Source organism: Dromiciops gliroides, chromosome 2 (assembly GCF_019393635.1).
Source record: "Dromiciops gliroides isolate mDroGli1 chromosome 2, mDroGli1.pri, whole genome shotgun sequence".
Taxonomy (NCBI): Eukaryota; Metazoa; Chordata; class Mammalia; order Microbiotheria; family Microbiotheriidae; genus Dromiciops; species Dromiciops gliroides.
The window spans coordinates 452,432,593-452,455,860 of record NC_057862.1 but is presented as its reverse complement, the minus strand read 5'-3'; positions in this window follow the sequence as shown (position 1 = coordinate 452,455,860).

Genomic DNA, 23,268 nt, shown 5'->3' with positions numbered 1-23,268 from the left:
AATGGTCACTAAAGCATTTTTAAAATGCACAGAAGAAAACAGAAGGTAGTTAAGAAGATGAGACAGACAATCAGTACATTTTTTAAAAAAGTACTTTTTGGGGGGGCGTTCTTTTTTCTGGGGCAATGAGGGTTAAGTGACTTACCCAGGGTCACACAGCTAACAAGCGCCAAGTCCGGTCCTCCTGATTCCAGGGCTGGTACTTTAACCTCTGTGCCACCTAGCTGCCCCAAGCAGTACACCTTTGAAAGTAACATGCTGAATTATTATATTTTTTAAAAGTTATATGCAATAGAGATTGATAGGCTCACAGATAATCTTCTTTTTCTATTTTACTTTACCTATGGAAATATTCTCTTTTGTTGTTTAAGTTCAGAATTTGTAAAAGGATTTTTTTCTTTAGAGAAAACCATTGATTAGGATCATAGATCTAAAACTGGAATGGACCTCCAAGGCCATCTAGTCCAATCCTCTAATTATACAGATGAAGAAATTGAGGCTCAAAGAATTTGTGATTTGCCCAAGGTCACTCAAATAGTTAACATCAGAAGCAAAATTTGAACTCGGGTCCTTTGATTCTAGAGCCAGTGCTATTTCTACTTTTTCATGCCACCAAGGTTTCATTTATTTCGTTTTTTAAAAGTTTCATATGCAATTTCAGCCTGTTACAGCAGTTAAGTACCTCTCTCCTCTCCCCCTTCTTCTACATTATAAAAATACAATTTTGAACGATTTTATCCAAAGTTGGCATGCATTCATCTGTATTGCCTACATTAACCATGTTCACTAAAAGCCATTATTGAGATGGGTCTTTTGTGCTGAATTAAGACAGGTTAATGATGGTCCTGTCACAGTATGAAGACTTTATGGGGGAAAAAATTGGCACATCCAAAGCAAGCATAGCTACATGCACTCACACACAGACACAAATCAACAAGCAAACATACAAGCATTGTGGCAAGCAATGAAGATACAAAGAAAAGCAAAAAAAAAAAACAAAACCCAGTTCCTATTCTCAAGGAGCATGGGATTTTGAGGTGGAGACAACATAAAAAAACAATGCACCAACAGGATAAATTGAAGATAATTTCAGAGCTAAGGCACTAGCATCAAGGCAAATCAGGAAAGGCTCTTGCAGAAGATGGGGCTCTAGCTGAGACTTGGAAGAAGTGAAGAAGGAGGCTGGGGTGAGGAGAGAGAGAGTAGTTGGAAGGTGATATGCCTTGCTCATACGTTCACAGGTTTAAAGTGGCAGAAGCCAGATTGGAATCAAATCCCTTTTACACCAAATCCAGCATTTGTTCCACATTAAAACACCCCCTCTCATTGTCTTGGCCTTTGAAGTTATCTAGTCTAAATTCTTGATACTACAGATGAGATAGTTTAAGATGAAGTAATTTATCTGTACAGGTACTAAATAACAGAAGTAGGATTAGAATTCCTGCCTTCAGTTTGCAAATCCAGATGCCCTCATCTCTAAAATGAGAAGTTCGAATCAGATGAATTAAGATATCTAGTTTGAGGCAGCTGAGTGGTGCAGTAAGTAAAGCGATACACATGGAGTCAGGAAGAAATGAATTTAAATCCGGCCTAAGATATTACTGGCTTTGTGACTCTGTATAAGTTATTTAACTTTTGTCTGCCTCAATTTCCTCAACTGTAAAATGAGGGTAATAATAACACCTATGTCCCAGGATTGATGTGAGAAATAATGAGATATTTGTAAAGCAGTCAGCATAGTTCCTGGCACATAGTAGGTGTTTAGTAAATGCTTGTCTCTTCTTCATTTCCTCGATGATTTCTAAGGATCCAAATCCTACGATCCCATAAAAACAAAATGCTATCGAAATGTAAGAGCGTGTTCACTTTCTCCCATCTATTTCTTAGGCAAAATAAAATATTTAAATGTATGAATGGAGCGAGGGAAGAGAAATCTTATAAATGTATACAGATCATCACCATAGCTTGTGTTATCATGCCTTTGTTTCATTGAGCACCATGGACATGAACACTTAGATCAGCCCCTTTCTAAACACAGAGAATCCTGATTGTTCAAAATAAAACCCTGTAGTTTGAATTAGGGGTGCTTCTGGGTGATAGAAGGGAAAGAAAGGAATTATAGCAACTCCAAATGGAAATCAGTTCTGTAAGATTCCACCAACTGGGAGAGAGATGGGGCACAGATGATTGAATGCTGCCTGACTCAGGCCAATGATAATAGTGCCCCACTTTCAGGAGCATTGAATTTGCTCCAAAATTTAATTTTTTTGAATAAATAGAACAGAAAGGTCAAAATGTTCCTGGAAGAAATAGGGATTTGAAAATGGAAAGTGCTCAATAATGCTTTTTTACTTCTCTCTAAGTTGTATTAATGACTTTTCCCAAACCCTGTTCCAAAGGGATTTTTTTAGATATGCTAATGTCAGGGTATTTCTCTAAGACTTGAGTCAAATGTGGCTATTGAAAAGGCACTAATAGAAGATACTCTTGAAAATCACTCAGTGATTATCAACTTTCTTTAAAACTGAAATGAATAAAATGCCCCCTCATAGTCCAAACCTGCAAACCAATAAGCATTGTTCCTTTCCCCAGGGCCCAGGCCTGGAAATAATGAGACTGACTACAAAAATGCTTCAATACTTCAAGAATCTAGGATTTTGTTCATGTAGATACTAATTCCTCCTTCCTATCTTACCCCACTTCCTCCTGCTTGCAGATCATTAACCCTTCTACTAAGCTAGTAGAGAGTCATTTAAGAATTACATGGGTCTAAAAATAAAAAATGCATCACCTTCAACCAACATGGTCCCAACCTTTCCAGGTTTAGCTAAGATGGTCTTTGGGAAACAGTTTTACATTCTGTATGCAGCATACACTTAAAATAGTTCAATTTAATAGTTACTGTTCTCACTTGTGATCTGTTGGTAGAATCTTCAAAATTCCAAGGTCACCTCCATTCTATGTGGCAGCATTAGAGGAAGACACATGTAACCCAAATAGACATAAAGTGAGACAAGTTTACCTCTCTGAGCCATGGTTTCCTTTTCTGTTCAATGAGTGAGTTAGATGAGAGAGTATCCAAGGTCCTTTCTAGTTCTAACTCTTTTTAAATTAAATTTTATTGGTTGATTAACAGAAATTAAAATTTTTCTTCCTCTCAACCCTACCTTATTAAAAAAAGAAAGAAAGAAAAAACATTCCTTATAACAAGTATAAATCAAGCAAGACAAATTCCTTCATCGGCCTTGTTCAAAAATGCCTCATCCTGGATCTTAAATTCATCATTTCTGTCAGAAAATGGGCAGCATACATCATTGTTGGTCCTTAAATCTATAATCTGATGGTCCTTTGACCACATGGTATCATATGCTAAAATCACAGGCAAAACAGAAAGGAACAATACATTCTTACCAGAATGAATCTACAACTTCTTCATCACCTGGGACCTCCTTGCCCTGAAACATTTCCCTACAGCTATCTAACTTTGGCATATCCCCCTGCCAGGCCAGTCACTTTCTCCTAATGGTGAGTTTCTTTCAGTGACTCCATTTTGAGGAGCCCAGCCTAGCAAAACTTCATTCCCCTCCCAGATATACTTCTGACTTTCTGGACTTCAACAAAATGCCCCCATATATGCATAACATCTCTCATCTCCTCCCCTCCTCAGCTCACTTTTGTGGTCTTCCCCATTATAATATAAGCCCCTTCATAGTAGTTATTATTTTTCTCTTTCCTTTTATTTATATGCCTAGTACTTAGCATTGGATTTGTCATATAGCAAGCAACCACTTAATAAATGCTTGTTACATCCCTGATCCTAGGCAAGATGCCATCTTTTACTAGCTATAATATGCTAGATCATAGAATGCCCCTGAAAGCCAGATCTCCATCAAATGTGTGTGGCCACATAATGCATATAATTCATTATAAAGCCCATCCCACAGTTGTAGCTAATCATGATGATCACAAACCTGTAAGATTAGTTCCTCTCATGTGCGGAAAAGCACATGAAGTCTAATTGTCCCCACTTGTTGACTTTCCCATCAAGCACAACACCCCAGAGTCTAGTAGAATGAAAGCTACATGGGGATGTGAGTGGACTATTCACTGATTCCTTAGTAATGAACATGTGTCTTAAGGGGAAGAACTCTATCATGACTCTACCTTCAGTATGTATGACCTACAAACATCAGAATCATTTTCTATTAAACAAAAATGTAGCTATCTTCTTTGTGCAAATCCCTGTGTTTTCTCATCTCCACCTGTTCTTTACTATGGTTCAAATCTCCCTCCCTGCTCTTTTCTACCCATCACTGATATCCTTCATCTCTTGAATTCCTACACATTCTTTAAAGGCCACCTTCTTCAACTAGTCTTCAAGTCAACAGTGAATTTCCTGTTCAGGGCTTCTTATATTGTTTTATTTCATGCCTCTCTAGTGCAGGAGGGTTTCTTAACCTTTTGTCTGTTTATAAAACCCTCTGGAAGTCTGGGGAAAACTATGAACCCCCTTTCAGAATAATACTTTTAAATAGGATTGTCAGAGAAATTATGTTGAAATACAGTGGGAGTGGGGTTAGGTTCCTGGTTCCCAGGTTAATAATCCCTACTCTAAGGCATTTATCACATAATATTGCATATTATGACTATTTGTGCTAGTACCTTATTCTCCTACTAGGCCATAAATTCACTCAAGGAAGAGACTGTTTCACCCATATTTTGTTGGTGCATATAATGTTCTGTATGCAGCATGTGCTTAACATATATATATATATATATATATATATATATATATATATGTATATATATATGTATGTATGTATGTATTTAATATATTGTTAAGCACTGGGGATACAAATATGAAAAAATAATTCATCCATTGTACTTAAAGACTTTGCAGGGGGCAGCTAGGTGGCCAGGGGATGGAGCACTGGTCCTGGATTCAGGAGGACCTGAGTTCAAATTCGGCCTCAGACACTTGACACTTACTAACTGTGTGACCCTGGGTAAGTCACTTAACCCTCATTGCCCTACCAAAAAAAAAGAGTTTGCTGTCTAATGGGTGAGATTATATCTACAAAAATAAGATAGAAAAAAGAAAATTGTGATAAGATTAAAGAAATCTCTAAAGTGCTCTAGAGAGAACTTATAAAATGGGTAACCATTTTAGCTAGGGACATCACAGATGGCTTCATGGAGGAAGGGGCTCATGAATGTGACCTTGAATAGGAAGTAATATATTTCATATGTGAAGATATCCTAGAAGAATGTTTGGAGGTAGGAGAGATAAGGAGATGATAGAGGAAAAGTGCATAAACTTTAGCTGGAACAGAGAGGTCATGCAGCAAAGTCACGAGAAATAGAGCTTAAAAGGGAGGTTGGAACCAAGTTGTAGAAGCCCTTAAATCCAGGTTAAAGACTTTGTATTTGATGTTAAAATGCCATAGGAAAACATTGAATGTTTCTGACTTGGTGGTAACATGATCATATCTGCATCCAGGAATGTTTTGATCTCCATCATCTCTTGTATAGTCACTCTATGTGAAATACAGCCTCATTATCTTTTATAAATCTGGCATTCATAAAATTTCCCCAGTTTTTCTCCCTTCTTCTCATATATAAAATAACGAGGGAGAGAAGAAAGGAGGGGAAAGAAACACAAGGTTTACCTTAGTAAAGAATGGATTATCCTACATGCTTTAATACTTTAAGAAGGCTTTATTTCATTGGTATCCTTCCATCAATACAGATAACAATCCCTTCCACAATCAAGTAGGTAGTTTCAATATGGACCGCAAAAACTCATCACCTAATAGCTAAATCATTTACTAATGAGACACCCCATAACTGTGTCTATGCTGGGATGATGGCAAAAGAGATATAAATGTGAACCTTGGAAAACATCAATTCCAACCTTATCATTTTGTAGATAAGAAAACCGAGGCTCAAATGGGTTAGGCAGCTTGCCTCCAAGATGACACAGGTAGGAAAGCTCAAATTCAAACTCAGATCCCCGAGTCTTTGGTTGGAACTTTGTTGAGCTAATCAGTTGTTGTTTGGCCAGCATAGTCTTCAAGAGTTGCCTCAAGAGTTGCCACTATAGCAAGATGAATTGTCACCCAAATTTTTAGTTTAAAATCTCTAAAATACTAGCTACTCAGAACACAGTTAGAGAGAATATGTTACCAAACAAATAAACTTCCTGGACTTCCTTGTCAACATAAAAAGCCTGAATCCTCCAAACCTAGTTTTTTTCAGTTTCTTTTCTTTCTTTCTATACAGAGCAGGGGGGTACTGTGGGTATAGAATATTGTATCCATTGTATATTCTGTGTGCAGGTTACTTGATTACTTTTTAACATCTTTTTAAAATTCTATGTTCCAGAGAATGGCTCCCTGAGTAGGAGAGAGGAAGAAATATACTTGAAAATGAAGGCAATCTAAAAACAAACGATATCAATAATATTTTAATGAATCTTTTATTTCTAACATTTAGTGTCATTTGGAAAAGATATACACAATGAGAAATCCACAAAACTCAATCTTTATTCCATTTCAAAGCCTGCAAGATTTCCCAGATATTCCAAAGGTCTCCTTCCCTGAGTGAATATTACATTTACTTAATAAAACATATAGGATTTACAATCTAGGTGCTGTTAAGCACTTGTTGTAGCTTCCTGAAGGATAAATGGCGATTGATGCCTCTTTCTTTTCTTTTGCCTTCTTTCCTTCCTTCTTTCTCTTTTGCTACAACTGCACATGTTTACAAATCACAATGGAATTACCAAATTGAGCAAAAGAATGATTATTCCTGGGGGTCCTGTGCAGGTTGCAGAATTGTTTTCTTTTGAAGGAGGATTTAAAGAATTAGCAATAAATGTTATAAACCGCAGCTTGAAAATGATGCTGACTTACTGCTTTGTTCATACCCCACCAAGTATCATGAAAAGCACATTCTTTTCTTTGGGTTTCCCAAAGAAAATCTGTGGGGGGATGGGCTGCATCTTCAACTTAAAATTATCCATAGAAGAAGGAAAGGACCCAGGCTCTAGGTTTCTGTGTCTGGAGTGAGCACTGTGCATTATCCAGTGGTTCAAATAAAATGTAAACTCTGAGTTTATAGATCATACAGACAGAGTCAAGGCAGAGTCCTTCCCCTAAATACATACATCCATTCCTAGGGCATAGGAGAACGTATTAAGGAGACAGAAGGGAATGGTCTGTTTTTTACTTGCTACTGGCAATACAGATAATAAGTGTTTTTTTTTTGCTTTCTATTGACTTTGACCAATAAATTCAGCAACCACCCTAAAATCTCCAATTGAAATGTATAAATTTGGCATTTATTAAGAAGAGTGTCAAAAGCCACTGCTCCATTGTACTAGTATATTGACAAGAACTGAGTTTATAAATATTATTAACTCAGTTTCCAATCCCCCTTCTAGCGAAGATATTCATTAAATATGAACAGGGTTCAGAAACTACCCTCTTACCCATGTGGGTTCACTCCTCTACCAGAAGCATAAGTTTCTATTCTGGGCCTCTCACCCTTTGTGAGTTATAAAATATACAACTGCCTAACACAAGGGAGATTTCTGCTATTCAAGAACTGTTTGATGATTATTTTATTCAATGAACCTCATTACTGTCCCTAGGTATGCCTATTTAGTACCTGGGAAACTCTTCAATTCTATTATGCTATTGGTTCATTTTTTAAATATTGCTTTACCTTTTAAATAAATAAAAGTCCCACTACTGGTTCTACTACTTACAACTTTTATGACTTTAGGCAAATCATATAAGCTCTATGGACCTCAAAGTCTTCATCTGGGAAAGAGGGAATTATGCTAAATGACTTCATGAAATCACTTTTAAACTCTAGGTTATGAGCTCAAGAACACTATATTTTCTAAATTCCCCCTTTACAAACATGGCTAAGGACAGCCATTCAATGCCATTGATTCCTTCTTCCATATGGTAAGATGCTTCTGATATCATTTAGGTCTTTGTTTCTTAGAACTGCTTAATCTATGAATGGCAATGTCACATTAGGTGATATGCCATTGAGTTTGAACCTTAATTAAGGGGGGAAAGCACAGGAAATGGTCTGTTCTGGATAATTACATTTCTTGGTGAACTGCAGATTAAGCTGCAATCTGCTTTTGCTTCATCCTAGATGTTACAAATTTTCTAAAATGATTGAGTCTGTATCCTTTAGTCCTATTCTAGTGAACATAGCCATCAGTTTTTATTTTCTTATTAAGGATGGATTTAATGGTCAATTTGCAGAAGGTATGGGGGATTTTGCTGAATTTGTATAGAATCCAAAAGGTACTTTGGGAATTGTTTTGTTGCATTTTCATGCAAATGAGTTGTCATGGCCAACCCAATGATGGTGAACATCACTATACTGGATTGGCTAGCCTTTGAAATCAGAGAGCCTGCTGCCAGAGCCCACCTTTGAAAATGGTAGGAGTAGCCAGTAGCCAGTCCTTATGTGTAACTAGAATAGACTTCATAAGCTCATAGCCACCACAATGGAAGAATGAGGCATACAAATTGAGAAAAAATGAAAGACAGACTCAGACAGAGAGACAGTCAGATAGAAAATGATAGATATGATAACATGCAAACAATTGTATATTCATTTTTAAGTGAGGAGAAGGGAAAACAGGAGAAGGAAAAAAGGAGCAGAAGGAAAATAAAGAGAAAAAAGGAGGAAGAGAAGGAAAAGGAAGAAAAAGAAGGGAAGGGGGTCAAGAAGAAGAAAAGGAGAAGGAAGAGAAACAAAAGGAGGAGGAGGAAAAAGAAGAGAGGAGGGGAAAGGGAGATAGGGTATGAGGAGAAAAGGAGAATATATTAGAAACTGAAGGGAGCTTAGAGATGAAGCTAGCTCAAATTTCTCATTTTAGAAATGAGGAAACTGAATCCATAGTAGAGAAGTGACTTGTAAAGACAGGCAATTATAGGACTGTGAATAATAATACCTGAAATAATTGAGCAATTAAGGTATCCTAAGTACTTTAAAAACATTATTTCATTTGATCCTCTCAGCAACCTGTGATGTGGTGCTACAGGCATTATTAAGTCCATTTACAAATGAGGAAATTGAGGCTGAGAAAAGTGATTTCCTCATAGTCACACAGATATAGAATTGAAATCTGAGTCTCTCTGGACTCCTAGTTTAGCTTTCTTTCTTTCATACATACTGCCTCCAAATAATTATCGTATACATACCATACTCCAGCATTTGTTTACAAAAGCAGCCTAAATTTGAATCTTGTAATTCCAATCTTCTTGATTATTCCATCATTCAGGGAATGGGTTTCAGCAGCCTTCCATAGTCCAAAAGAACACACTCTTCATACTCATACCAACAAGTAGCTCTTGAATAAAAACTATGTGACAGTTGAATCACACAAAATGAATCAATGTTTATGCCACACCAAGCCTATACAATCTTACTTAAGCTGTCTTGAATCCCAGACAACCAAGATAGATGATCTTGGAGTTATCTTTCAGTGAAGCCTTATTATTTTCTGCAGACTCCCAATTCAAAAGCTAGTCATCTCAAAATAAAATATAAAGCAGCATCCCAGACAATTTCAGAAGGGACTCTGCTTCCCTCCTCCAGGTCCCCCATGGCTCTGATAAGAATTCATTTAATAACCTAGTGGATCTGATTAAAATTGTTTTATCAGAAATTAGTTATGGAAAAATTTAAGGCTTATAATTTGCTGGTAATCAACATTTGGACTGTCATCTTTCAGTCAATATGTTGTTCTGTGCTATAGCTGTCAGAAAAAGTAAGCTTCCAACAGGTTTCACATTGTCATCTTGGATAACAGAACTCATTGGGTTCCATTTTCAGTAAAGATCAATTGATTATATGCTGTACCTATTTGTGTTATATGTTGACCTTCTCTCCCTCATCAAGATTATAAATACCTTCCAAATGAAAACCATGTCTTTTTCTTTTTCCCCCACCCCCTGTAAACGATTGGAATGACGCCACCTGCTGGAGACTACTGTAGAAGAGTTCCGCCCAATGAAGCGGAGGTTTTTGCGGGCAAGACCAGGAGTCTTCTTTGGCGTCAGGAAGTGACGCGGGCTAGTGGGAGGAGGAAGGAAGAGACTGGCGCTCAGTCTCATGCTCTTTCCCTCTGGACTCTGGTGGAGAGCAGAGCTAGAAATGTGCTCTCCCTTTAACAGATAGGAATCTAGGCCTTTCTTTCTCTCTTTACCAAAGTCTTATTCTCTTTAATAAATGCTTAAAAGTCTAACTCTTGCTAAAGCTTATAATTATTAGGCGACCACTCATTGGATAATTTTAGACAGACTATGCTAGAATTTTTAGCCCTTAACACCCCTATTTCCTAACATAGTGATGAGCACAGCACAGACACAAAATAAAATGTGTGGATTGATTGTGAATTGTCTGAATTGATTGAATTCAAGAGCCTGTTGATGCTTCTGGACTTATCTAATCAATTAAGAGATCACAACCTTACCTTTGGCAAATCTCATACAGAAGGTAACAACTGATATCAAGCACTAAATTAGTATTAGGGTCACATGTGAATTTCACTCTTTAGTGAAAGATTCACTATTCAATCTTTGCTCAATTTGGGGGCTAGAACAAGCAAAGGCTGAAACTAAAAAGCATGAGAGCTGATAAAATTAAAAGCTTACAAACAATTCAGATTAAGCGAAATGGCCAATATTGATGCCAAAAGACAGAGACTTTCCTCTATTGGTAGAGATATGGTGGAATACGGGTGTGGAATGTCTCATATATCTTTGAATGCCAATGCTGTGTCAAATGGTTTTGTTTGATTTTTTTTCTCTGCTATAAGAGAAAACTCCATTGAGAGGGAGTGATACTAGGAAGTGATTCTGGTGTAATAAAACAAAAGCATGAACAAAACAAATAAAAATGGACAGGCTATTTGAGATGAGCTCAAATCAAACCATGACACATCTCTGAGAAAAGTCAGATGTATTGTGATTTATGCCACTATCATTTACACGCAACATAGCTGCTGTGGATGCAGGCTTCCAGAGAATTACAGGTCAGCCTTCATGGAGGGATTATTAATGAACTGGCAGCACCTTCATCATTGTGGTAATCATAGAAATTAGAGGAGGAAATTAGAGGCATGTAGGTCATCTAGTCCATCAACCTGCCAGCCCTGAATTGGTCTCTAGTGCATTTTTTCTTATTGCTTTACAACCCTGCCTGTGGAAATGATTTTTGTTACTAGAAGAAGTTCAGGCTAAAATCCCTCTTCTTCTTTGCATTACCTCCCACTGAGGTCAATGGTCCAAAATCAACTCCCATCATTGGCCAAGAGTACCCAGTTGCAACTGGAATATAAAGTAGTATCTGACTCATCAAATAGAGTATTGATTTCATCTGTTTTGAATTTGTTTTGTTTAATAGCTTGACAATAATAATAAATCTTCTCGTTTCTTAATGTCAAATGGTCAACTTCACTCCCAAGGATGAGTTGTTTGTTGGGAGAAGTCTAGACTACCAGTTACTCCCAAAGAAAGGTTGGAATTAAGTTAGTGCATTGCTGCAGTATGGTCTTTGCATTCCATTGTCCTTAGTGTAACTGAAATTTCTAAAGATTAACTTCCCTTCCATTTATTGTCACCTGCCATCTATTGATACAGACTGTAATTACAGCATGACTTCGATTAGAACTGTATAGAACTATAGTCTCCTTTTTTTTTCTGGTCAACAGTCAAACAAAATAGCTACCATACGTGGTTGGGGCTCAAGTAAGCAAAATTAGGTCATGAGAGTGAATTCAGTGAACCTCTAAGTTCAGTGTCTCCCTGGGCATACTGCTAGGTACAGTGCAGCTAATGTTTGCCTACTGCACAGTGAGTGAAGCCAAAGTCCCACTTAGAAGGCATAACCAGTCTTGGATATATATAGTCATCATTAGCAATACTGGTAAAATACTGGATGTTAATCTTTGAGGGTACAAACAGATTTGCTAGGCTTTCCTTAAAAGGCAATTGTAAGTGGTTTTCATATTCAGCAAGAGTTCTAAGTGTAGGATATTTGCAGAGGTCAGAAACTTTTCATATGACCCTCCTATTATTGTTCTCGATAACTAACATATTGATGATCATGAAGAATTAATAAAACTTGCTTCAAAACTCTACATACTAACCAAGAAAAAACTGACGATTCTGGAGAAGACTAGCTGGGCTTTCCTCTTAGACAAAATCAGTGCAGGTACTTATGCATGAATTTCTCTAAGTTAAAACATGGAGAATATTTTTTTGTTTTACTTTTGTTATTTCTTTATTTGCGGGGGCAATGAGGGTTAAGTGACTTGCCCAATGGGTCACACAGCTAGTAAGTGTCAAATGTCTGAGGCTGGATTTGAACTCAGGTCCTCCTGATCCAGGGCCAGTGCTTTATTCCACCGTGCCACCTAGCGGCCCCCCATGGGGAATTATTTCATCAAAGATTCTATCCTCCCTTCTTTTTATACACAAAAAGAGAGAAAGTGAGCACTGAAGGGACAAAATCTTGACAGTACCCAGAAAGTCACTCTGAAGTCCAGACCACACACAATTCTCAAAATAATTGGAGTCAATTGTGACTCAGATTGCATGAACCCTTCAAAACTCACATGAAACACTATGTGGGTCAAAGTTCATGGCCATTTAGTTGAAAAATTCTAAAAAAGATGCTGAGTTTCATTAAAATAAATGCTCATTACAATCAAGTTCAGTGTTAGTTATGGAAGAAATACATTGAGAGGGAAAATGTAAACCCAACATACATTAGTCCTCTTCAGTATTGTACTGTTCCCCCTCAATCCCACTCATGGGAACTATTTCTATTGCATATTAATGAATCTTTACTTTAGGTTCACAAAGTACTTTCTTCACAACCCTATAGGTAGGTATTATGACTAGTACTATTCCCACATTACAGTAAAGGAAACTGAGACTCAGAAAAGTTAAATGATTCACCAGTAGGCCTAGAGTACTAAGTACTGGAGTTGAGACTTGAACCCAAGTCTATGTGAGTCAAATAGATGAGTTCTTTCTATTATACCATACTGTTCTCAATATATACAATGATGCTGACCTAGTCTAGAACTTATTATAAAGAGGATCCAAGGAAAAATAAATGTTTTTGAAGTTGTCATTGATGGTAGCAAGATCTTCTATAGTGTCAATATGTTAGCTAGATTTGCTAAGGCCTAATAAGTCATATCTTAGTATAAAAATTCAGTTTCTTTAAAGATGTTATTACATCTTTTCCAACCAGGAATATCTATATGATTTTAAGAACATCAAATTTTTAGAGCTGGAGCAGCCTTAAAGATCCTCTTTTCTTACCCATTATCTTACAAATAGGGAAACTGATATCCAGGGGAGAGGATGTGATCTATATATCTACTAAGTTGTCCACATCTTCTTATATCCAATCAAGTGCTCTTCATTATATCATAATTCTATATGGTCAGGTTATACTTTAGTATATTTGATTGCCGCCTCAAAGTCTAAGGGAAGTCTCCAGAAATCCTAAAGCAATCCTAGGGCTCTAAATTGCCCCTCAGAAGTAAGAACAATGCCAGTACATAATAACAATGTTGGCTCAATCCCCCTTTTTAGGGCCGGAGCTGACTTGGGTTAAAAAGTGGGTAGGAAAAATGTGAAGTTAATACCCAACTGTGGTTTCAGATTACTCAGGTTCTACTACAGCAAGTTTCTGAGTGAACAACAAAAGAGGATAGTACAAGTTTAAAAACTAAAAGGATTTTACCTCATCTTCTGTGCTATAAAGAAACTCTGTTGTTCTCAGAAACACCTACTGAGGAGAAATCAAACAGAATGCCTATAGTCTATTATCCTGAACCCAAAGATAATCTTGCATGAAGATAAAATAAGGCAAACAATCTATATAGTATGTTTTGAGTGATGCCCAACTCCTCGACAACAACAACACAAAGTCTCTACCACTGGCCTACCCAGGGGCCAAAAGCCCCTAGAATAATTTCATGTATGCCACTCCTTGGTCATGGTTGTCTGAGTTAACATATTTAGTTAACTACTATATTGGTAGAAATTCACTTATCTAATTCACCATTCATTATGACCCAAATTCCTGAACCTAGTATTTAAGGTACTCATAGCCTTGCTAGCTTTATTTCTCATTATTCCTCTCTGCTCCCTGTTCCTTCAGACCTTGCATTGTTCTCACTTTCTTCATATTCTGCCCTTCCTCAATATAGCCTTCAAGTCAAAAAGAGGTACCTTTGGGGCAGTTAGGTGGCACAGTGGATAGAGCACTGGCCCTGGATTCAGGAGGATGTGAGTTCAAATCCAGCCTCAGACATTTAACACTTACTAGCTGTGTGACCCTAGGCAAGTCACTTAACCCCATTGCCTCAACAACAAAAAAATTAATAAAAAAATTTTTTTAAAAAAAGACATACCTTCTCTGCAAAAGCATCACCTGACAGCCCTACGTGGTCTTTCCTTCTTCTGAATTCCAGTGCTCTTACTAACTGTACCTCTTAGTATCCATGCAAATCCATATTATTCATTATCTTTTCTGTATAGTGCCCCTATCTCCATTTGAATATCACTACAGGAAAGAACTCTACTAGCTGTCCCAGAAAGGGAGTGACAGAAAGTGGTGCCTAGGTGCACAGTAAATAGAGTACTGTACTTAGAACCAGGAAAAGACTCATCTTCAAGAGTTCAAATCCAGCCTCGGACACTTACTAGCTATGTACTTTTCATAATTCACATAACTACTTGCCTCAGCTTTTTCATCTGTAAAATGATATGAAAAGGAGAGTGACAAACCACTTCCAGTATCTTTTACCAAGAAAACCCCAGATGGGGTCACAAAGAATCAGACCCAACTAAAAGACCTCAACAAAAACAATAAATCTCTTCATATCCCCAAGCATTAATCATGGAATAAAAGATAAAATGTAAAAGCTAGAAGATACATCAGAGACCATGTAGTCTAATGCATACCTTCCTAAGGATCCCTTCTATAGTACACCTGAGAGCTTGTTATTGAGCTTTTGGTTAAAGACCAAAGATCTTTGAATAGAATAGGTATTCAAAAGTATTTAGTGATGATAGTAATTTAATTAAACTGATGATAATTATGGAGAACAGAGTCTAGGATGAATGATATGTAGAGCTGAATAAGTTTTAATAGTAAGAGAGATAGGAAGGAAAAGTTAGGGAGGGAGGGGAGTGGGAGGGGAAGGGGAGGGGACAAGGACAGGGACAGGAAGAAATCAGCTCTTCAGCTGCATGAGATCTTTCCAAATCCAAGTGGATATCCCAGGGACAGAATGGGGATTCTAAGTACCTGCCAGAGGGCCCTAAAATGGGATGAAAAGATACAAAAGACTAGATTTCTTTCCTCCACAATCTAATCTGCTTAAATCTAGCCATCAGTGACAGGTTTGCAGGTAGCAACTAGTCACTGTAAACTGTCCAATCCCTGGAGTCAACAACACTTGACTATATATTCTTCTTTCATTCCTATTTAATGTTCATCTAACATGAATATAGCAAGCTTTTCATGTTGTAGAGTTGACAAAGGAGAGGTCAATGACAATCCTCCCAAACTTAAGACAAGACCTTTGCCTCTATTTCATAGGAAATAGATTTAGAGCTAGAAGGCACATTCAGGACCATCTAAATCAAGCCCAGAAATGATAAGCAAAAATAATGGTGAAGCAATTATTTCTTTACTACGTGCCAGGCACTGTTCCAAGCACTAAGGATAAAAATTCAAAAGGCCAAGTATAGTTTTGTCCTCAATGAATGTATTTTCCAATTGGGGAAGACAACACTTAAAAAGAAAGCTAGGAGGAGGAAGGGATAGTAGCATCACTTAGAAACAACCAGGAAATAACCCGAAGGCCTGTTCCAGGAAAGACAAGGGGAAAGTTCACCTCTCAGAGCCTAGGGTCATTTCAGGGGCAACGAATAAGCTTCCAGTTATAGGAGAATGAAGAAAATGAGGATGATGGCCAGAGTTCATTTAGCATAGTTCAAAAATAGCCAGAAATAACTGAGGAAACTAAGGCCCTAGAGGTGAAGTGTCTTGCCGAGGGTCTCACACCTAGTAAGTGTCTGGCTTAGAATTTGAACCCAAGTCTTTCTGATCCAAAGTCTAGTGCTTTCTCCACTATGATACATTGCCTTCCCACACATGCCCTTTGACTCGTGGCCCTAGAGAAAAAGTCAACATCTGTACCTGTTTATTTTCCTTTCATAATATTTTTAAGTATAAGATGGGACATCTAAAACAAAACTTTATTCATAGAGTTGTGCTAAAAGGCCAGAAAAGAAAAGCTACTGAAATGAATTCAGGTTTTTTGTTTGTTTGGGGTTTTTTGTGGGGCAATGAGGGTTAGGTGACTTGCTCAGGGTCACACAGCTAATAAGTATCAAGTGTCTGAGGCCAGATTTGAACTCAGATCCTCATGAATCCAGGGCCGGTGCTCTATCCACTGTGCCACCTAGCTGCCCTGAAATGAATTGTTTTTATAATTGGTTTGGATGGACTCTACATCTTTTCTTTATAGGTATGAGTTCCACAAGCATTTTTAAATGTCTACCATGTACAGAGCACTGTCCTGGGCATTGAGAAAGGAAAAGTTTGGATAAGACACAATCGCTTCTTTCAAGGAGTTTAAAATCCAGCTGAGTGATAAGACACAGATAACCATGACATGTAATAATACTTGATAAGTGCACTTAGGGAAATGCAAAGCAAAAAGCGAAATGAGGTTCAAGAGTGGATTGCTACTAACCAATATTCAGTGAAGGTTCTTCATGAAAGATAAGTTATTTGGGTTGAACCTTATAGAAGAGGCAGATAAAGAGGATGAGGAATTATAATCTAGACACAGGGAACCACTTGAGCAAAAATATGAAGGCATAAGAGCATGGAGCATGTAATGGAAATAGAGATCAGAACAATGTTTTAATCACAGAGAAAATGGACAGGAAATGGTATCAAACAATCAAAACCATCAATGATTAATAAAGTGCCTAATATGTACTAGGCACTGAAGATTCAACAACAGAAATAAACTATCTCTGCCCTCAAGAAATTTTATATTCTATAAGAAAAAACAAAATGGAAAACCAAGATGGTACAGGACCCTTAAATGTAGGTAAGGAGTTTGAGTTTCCTTAAATCAGCAGTAGGGAACCACTGCACATTTCTGAGCAAACAGGGACACACCCACAATGCCCTTTGTCCCTACAAAGCCTTCTCAACCTCTAAAAGTCAAGCCTTGAGCTCAGCTTCTATTCTAAGATCACAAGTGATTTCCTTTATCTATATCAAGTAATTGGATGTCCTTCTTACTATATGATAGCACAACATCAAGCCACTAGCCAGGCTTTTCCAACCAGCCAACTCAAGAGCAGCAGTTCTAGATTTAGTGCTGCAGCTGCATTGTCCACAGTTCATTAAGCCACATGAATGAAAGACAGGCTGGTAAAATCTTTGCCTGTACAATGACACACTTTTCCTAAAAAGACCCTAGCCTGAGCCCTGGATTTAATATCTGACCAGAACCAGAAGCAGTATTTCTCCATTGCATGTAATTGGTTGGATTTAGATGAAGTTTTAGTATTGACTATTATTCTTCTCCATGTTTCAGTGGCTAAGGTCCAGATTCTCTACTTCAGACATGCCCAAGAGATTAGGGAAAAACTCAGAAGGGTTTATCTAGGACACAGCTGTCACTGACGCTTGTAACAAGGAACCTCATTGCCAAGCAGTGGACTCAGTGTAAGTGGGGGCTATTCTGAGCCTGAAACCTCAAGGCAAGCTTAATATGCAAGATTTTCAGAAACATGTACAACTCAAGATAACACAAATACATCTATGCAGGGAAAGTTAGTCTAACAACCACATTTCCCAGAGCTTTACTCTTCCTGCCCCAAATATATCACCCTAAAATCATGCTCTCTCTCCCTCTGAAAGATATAACTGATCCTCCACTGGTAATTGGTTAGCCTTGATACCCATCAAGAATTTCAGGTTCTGAGGGCAGCTAGATAGTGAAGTGAATAGAGCACTGGCCCTGGATTCAGGAGGACCTGAGTTCAAATCCAGCCTCAGACCTTAACACTTACTAGCTGTGTGGACCCTGGGCAAAGTCACTTAACCCCATTGCCCACAAAAAAAAAAAAAAAGAATTTCAGGTTCATTCCTACACTAGTATCTTAGTATGTGTACTCTCTGCAAGCAACCTCCAACCTAAGAATACTTTATGCCTTCCTTAAGGTGTCGGTCATGACTACTGCGGTCTTGTCTTAAATGATAACTGGGGCTATTTCTCATTGATTTCATCATATCAAGATTAAGAAAAAGTTAACCTCACTATATTGCTTGGTTTGTTCTCCAATATAAAACCTTATAGCTAACCTTTGCATCACTGTGGCATAAGGATCTCTTAGATTTAATGTACCTTGTAACATGTTAATAGATGTCCCATTGTAGTGATTGTAGAAAGTAGCTGTGTACTAAACTTAGCATATTTAATACCACAGAATGTTTAAACACACACACACACACACACACACAAGTAATATATATATATAATATACATATATATATATGAAAATAAGGTAAAAGAGAAGTAATTTTTTAAAACACTTTGCTTATTTATTGCATTTCTAAAGAGCTATAGGAACTTGGAAGAAAATGTCCCACACAGCACAAAGTAAAGGGAAGATTCAATTTTCTGGTGAGTGGAATCCATGCAGACAGCCAAGCCAGGTAATTCAGGTCAAAAATTCCACTCAGGGTACTGAATTATTCAGATTGGCTATCTATGGTGTTCAAACAGGGCAACTGTGCAATCTTGTGCCCTCACAGCACAAAACAAGAGGGAGACTGAACAACCAAATGGAAATGGATAGTACAAACCCTAGCTTACACATTCAGAACTGAATTTTGCAGTGGAGTTATCTATTGTCCAAGATCCCGTCCACCTTGAGCTGAACACAATCTAGGGTGTGCTTACACAAAAAGATAAGCTCGTCCTTGACTACACACTTGACCTTGTGTGCATCCATAAATCTTTCTCATTTTAATAGCCCTCCATATTTTTCAGCCTAATGCCCTCACCAGACTCACAATTCCCACTTCACTAACATTTTCCCTGCATCCTAATCCCTCAGTTTTGTATCCCATCTATCTTCCCACTGTGGACCTATTAAATAAAACCATGCAGGGACTCACAAATATAGTGAGTCATTTTAACTCTACCATCTTCTCTTCTCTGCACTAGAGAAAGATGAGCAGAGTCATATGGCATGAATCGATTTCTCAACATTCTCCCCTCTACATATTAATTGCACATTGACATTGAAGCTGAAGAGGCCAAAAAAGAAAGGGGAGGGAACCTACACCTGGAAAGAGATGCAACTAGCTTCCCTCTGATCCCAGTCCCAATCTGAATCCAGCAAGATCATGTTCTTCCCTACACAAGTATCTAGAAAGTGCTCAGCCTAGCTTTATGTAACTTTCAGTCCTCCAAAACTCACTGGTGTTTTGTCATCATCATTTGTGTGCATTTACTTTCCAACTTTAGGATAAGAATGACATGTTACTGGGTTTTATTTTTCACTGCTAACCTTCAAGAAAATAAAAGCTGCCTTCGCTCATCACCTAAGACAATGTGTTTTCTCAATGAAAATGTCACCATCTGGACAAAAAAACATTGTTGAAAAATGTTCTTGTTCTTAAATAAATTACAAATCCACTGACTGATTTTCCGTATATTTCTAACTCTGTAGCACCCTCTGTATAAGGAACAGACAAGCTTTAAAGATGATTCTTTTAGCAGTCAAACAAAGTATCCTTAGAAGTCAAATGGCATTGTACAGAAGTGGATTTAACAAGTGTCACAATAAGAGGATCATCAGAATGCAGGAAGCAATATCACCTAAAATTACAAAGGAAAGCAAGGTGTATTCATATCTGTATCACAGATCTCATGCTGCCAATGTAAGTCACTTCACCTAAAGAGGTTACTACTTTCAGATACTCTGCATTGTATATGGGTGACCTACCTTTGGTTTTATCCTGTCCAAATGTTTCCTGCATTTTTTCTCTCCTTTTCTGCAAGGCTCACAGCTGGCACAGCTATAGGTATGTGATCCTCTAAGGTGAGCCGTGCCTTTCCTTCATACATGTCACTAGCTTGGGGCACACTCCAGAGCATACTTACTTCTGCTAAAGCTTCTACCACATTGACGTGGTTAACTGGATTCAAAAAGGAAACACACTGTAGGTTAGGTTCAGCTGAAAGCACAAGTGACCAAAATGAAAGATACCACTGCAGGTACTTGTAGGAGAGGTTCAGGGTCAGGTTCTGAAGTGAGCAGTCTTTGATCCTGGATAGATAGAGAAGAGATGGATTTTCCCAGGAATTCTATAGGCAGCCAAGGTCTCTTTTAGGCATTAGGATAGTTCAAAATATATAAGTATGCTAGAAATAAAAAAGAAGCTTATTTTGAAGCTGGATTTTAATTGCACCCAATAAACAAAAGTATTTTGAGTGATAGCATGCTTTCACTTCTGTGGTTCTAAGTGTAAACCTGGGCTAAAACCTGCTTAAGATCCATACACATCCCCAATTCTGTGCTTTCCAGTGTAAATAGGGATTTCTCATTGGTCAACCTCTGTCTAATGTTGGTTGTGTTCATGACACCCTAAAGCCTTCAGAGACTGATTCAGATGCAGCTAATGAAAGTATCATAGTTTCATAAGATTTACACTTAAAATAGACCCTAGAGATCATCTAGTCAAACCTGTCATCTTGCCAATGAGGAAATAATATGCCCAGATTTCACCCATCCTTATGTAAAACCCTACTTGAGCCTACCAGTCCTTCAAGCCATTGTGTAATGGCTCTCTCCCCTTTCACAGTTAATGCCTAGGAAAAAAGAACTGTCTTTTCTCTTTACAATTTCTTATTGAGATCATCAGCTGCCATGGATTTTACTATTATCAGTGTGCAAAAATTATGTATCCAGCCCTCTTTGCTTGCCAGAGTTCTGATTCTAATCTCCAATTGCCTGCTGGATGGTCTCACCTAGATATCTCAGAATAATCTCAAACTCATAATGTCCAAGGTTGAATTAATGTTCTTTCTTCCTATACCCACCACTTCTCCCTATAACGTCTTTATATCTACTGAGAGAATCACCATTATCACCCAGGTTCTTACTTGGGAGTTATCTATGACTCTTCATTTTCATCCACTAACCCCCTCTCCATACAATGAGTTTCCAAATCTTATTGATTCTACATCAACATTTTTTACATCCATCTCTTCTCTATTCACATGATCACCAACCTCATTCTAGTCCTCATCAACTCTGGCCTATACTATTGCAATAGTCTTCCAATTGGTATCCCTGAATCCAGTCTTTCCTCTCTCCACCCAACCATTTGTATAGTTGCCAAATTGATATTCCTAAAGTACATATCACTCTTCTGCCCAATTAACTTCCAGTACCTCTCAATTGCTTCTGAGATAAAATGCAATCTACTTTATGGGATTTAAAGCCCAACAAAATCTGGCACTGGCCTATTTTTCCAGGCTATTTGTGCATTATTCTACATCATTCACTCTCTATTCCTACCAAACTGGTCTACTTGCAGTTCCCCATGAATAACTTTCAATCTCCTAGTGCCAGGCTTTTGCACAGGATTTCCATTATGCCTGAAATGTTCTTCACCTCTGCCTCTTGGAAATCCTAGATCCCTTCAAAGCTCAACTAAATAACCACTTGCTTCAAGAGGCTTCATCTGATTCCCCCAGTTATTAGGGTTCCCCCATTAATGTGTATTTAAGCCATATTTATTTAACTATAAGCATGCTGAACTCTGTCCCCCCATACCTGTATGTTGTTTTAGAATAGATACATTCTCATTGTTATATTTGGACCCTTAGAGCCTAGCACATAGAAGATGTTCTCAATATGATTTTGATTGATTAATCCAAACCTTTCCTTTTAATCATGAGGAAACTAATGCCCAAAGAGGACTTCTGTAATGTTACACATGTTGTAAGCAGCAAATCTAAGATTTGAACCCAATTTTCTGGCTCTAAATACAGTCATATTTCTACTCTACTATGATACTTACTCTCAGAATCTACTTCCAAGAATTGTATGATCTACCATTCAGAAGTTGGAGCACATTGTTAGAACTTCCAGAATTTCCTCTAAAGGTCCTGGCTACAGTTGGATGCAAAGAAGTGTGCTCAAAAAGTGCTTGTTCTCAAGTCCTTTACTATGTAATATGTCCATCGAATCAGTTTTTGACCAAATAGTAGTGGTCTGAAAGGATAAACTCAGTTATGCAAAGTTGCAACAGCTGAGAGTGGGGAGGGGGGAAGTGGTTATGCTATGTCAGTCATGAAAATAAATATTGCCTATTGTACCTTGGGTCTAATAAAGGGAATTATTTGAAACTAAGGAGAATTAGAAAGCAGAACTATGGAAAACCTGAATTCTTTTGGGTTCCCTCCATTTGCCTTTCATGAGATTCTAAACTGATAGAATTCTGCTAATCAATGTATCAAGGAGCAGTAGGAGGGGATAGAAGGAGTTAGGGACGAATGAGGCTTATGTTTTCAAAATGGAAACAAGGCCAAGACAAATACAGCACTCAGTTAGAAGGCTTATGAATCCAGTGGCTTCTAAAAACACTTTTCAATAAACACACATACATGCAAATATGTGCATATATATATATGTGAGAACACAAATACACACACACATACATATGTGTATGTGTGCACATATATACTTGTAGGTGTATATATATGTAATATATCTGTTTCTTCCAGTGTGTATAGACACACACACACACACACACACACACACACACACACACAGGAACCTGCTTCTGAAAATGCAAGATAAAAGGATAGGTCATTTTCCTCTTTTATTCAGTGTATGGCCAGGTATATACTAATTCTTGGTGATTAAAAAAAGCCTTTATTGGCAACTGAGTGGAACTAAGTGCATATACAAAAACTCCAACAGAAGACCTTCTTTCTCTTCCTTGGTAGGAAGAGAGACAAGAATACTGTGTTCTAAGCCTCTGAATGGAGATGTTGTGGTAAGCTGTTGAAATCCTAGAACTCTGATTCCTTTTGCCCTGCTTGTCAAAGGCTACTCATAAATTAGCTTCATTGAATAAACAGCTTTTCTT